Below are 2,009 nucleotides of genomic sequence, written 5' to 3'. Positions count from 1 at the left end.
AATTTCAGCATGCAAGGAAATAAAAGAGCTGTAGACAAATAAAAACAAGAGAGTTTTATTAGTTATCTATTGCTGTGTAGCAAACTTCCCCAAAATTCGGTGGCTTAGAACAACAAACATCTATTAACTCAAACAGATAATACAAAGACAAGCAAAATGGAGCAGATGCTAATGGGATAAGGTGGATAAAGAGAAGGATTTTACAAGATGGGATAAGTAACAGGTCCTTGGTATACAGATAAAAATGATTTTGTTCCTCAGTGTCCTCCAAGACCTCCCCAGACACCAGGCACCCGGGTGTCCTGCTAGAATTGAGAGTGTTGCCAATTTCTCATGTATTCTTCCTGAGAAAAATTTATACGAATTTTGTTATTGTTGCTACAGCAAGGAGTACTACAAAAAGAGAGGGAGAGAGAGTGTGCACCTAAGAAAATGTTTATTTTCAGTTTTCCTGGGTGTTGGCATCAAGGACCTGGAGAAAGGGGTGGCAGTGGGGAGATGGAAACCTCAGAGATGGCACAAGTTTCCTGAGCTCTCCTCTCCTTCAATTCCTGTCCCATCTTGACCTTGACACCTGTGGAGTCCAGCGCTGCTGGGAAGCTTCTTCATGCTCCCATTGATGCCCAGCCTTCTGGTCAGCCACCTCTGACCAGTTTACAGCCCGGACCCTCCCATGCTGCTCCTTCAGCATCCACGAGCAGCGCAGCAGCGCCCCCGTGTGGCCACACGGCTGAGGACGGAAGACCGTCTCCCCTTTCTCCTGTTCAGTCAAGCAGTGTCAACTTCCTCATGTTCTAGTGATCAAAACTAGTCACAGATCCAAGGGGAGGGGTCACATTGCAGAAGAGCATGTGGGGTGGGAGATATTGTTGAGGCCGTCTTTGGAAAAGGAAACCTTCACAGTATGTTAGAAGCGATAGGAGTTACAGAGAAAACATAATTCACAGGAGACGATCAATGCCAGGTGATGGGAGAGGCGGCACTTTTAAATAGGGTGGTCAGGGTGAGCCTCATAAAATGTGTAAGCAGACTTGAAGGAGCTGAGAAACTGAGCCATGCAGTATTTGAAGGAAGGACGTTCTTGGGTAGCCCTCTCACATACCCAGGGCTCCGCTCGGGGCAGGCACTAAAACTGCAGTGGGAATGGAGGCGGACGCACTGATGGGCAGACTGGTGGGGCAGGGGGCTTTGGGGCCACGGTCTCTCCTTCCTGCTCTGGATTAGGAAGTCCTGGCGCTGGGGGAGGGAGAAGGCACTGCCAAGTGGAGGACTAGGAGAGGAGGGAGGGAGCAGAGGTGGGAAGCCCACGCTGTCCTTGTGCTGTCGCTCTCCTATATCCAGTGCTCCCTCAAGTTGTGGTGACTGACAGGTAGGACCCTGAGGGCAATCACACTGTGAGAGGCCGAGTATTTATCTCTTTACCTGCCAACAACATGCTGACCTGGCTGCATGAAGGAAAGCTGCTGACTGGACTCAGGATTCAGGGGGACCGATGGAAGGAGAGGAGGACAAGACACTTCCGTGACGAACAGCTACGGGTGTCCTGCCCAGAGAGGAGGTGAGACACATCTGCTTGGGGGAGCACCTGGACTTGAAGGGCACCTCAGAGTGACCTGGGGTGAGGTGCTGTCGGAGCACAAGAGCGAAGGTGACAGTGGATCTCTTCCAGACCCTGCCATGCTCTCTGCCTCTGCACCCAAGGCCCTTCTCTTCCCTCCTAAATGGAGACAGGCAATGTCCTCATTCACTCCCTGATCACACCTCACTCGTTCAGAATCCTTCCTGCTCTAACCTCCTTCATTCCTGCTGCACCTTCCCCACAGCCCAGGGCTGACATCTCCTCTGCCCTCCAGTGGCAGGAGTGGCTCACTCCCCGCTGAGCAGCAGGCTCTAGGTGAGAGGCTGGGCTCTAGCTGAGGTGGAGAGAAGGAAAGGCTCCTGGGCCAGGGGCTGGGGAGGGAGAATGGGCACAGCCCGAGAAGCTGAAGGGTTGGGGGAGGTGATGGAGG

This window comes from Pteropus vampyrus, unplaced genomic scaffold (assembly GCF_000151845.1).
Source record: "Pteropus vampyrus isolate Shadow unplaced genomic scaffold, Pvam_2.0 Scaffold794, whole genome shotgun sequence".
NCBI classification, from domain to species: Eukaryota; Metazoa; Chordata; class Mammalia; order Chiroptera; family Pteropodidae; genus Pteropus; species Pteropus vampyrus.
This window is presented reverse-complemented; position numbering follows the sequence as displayed.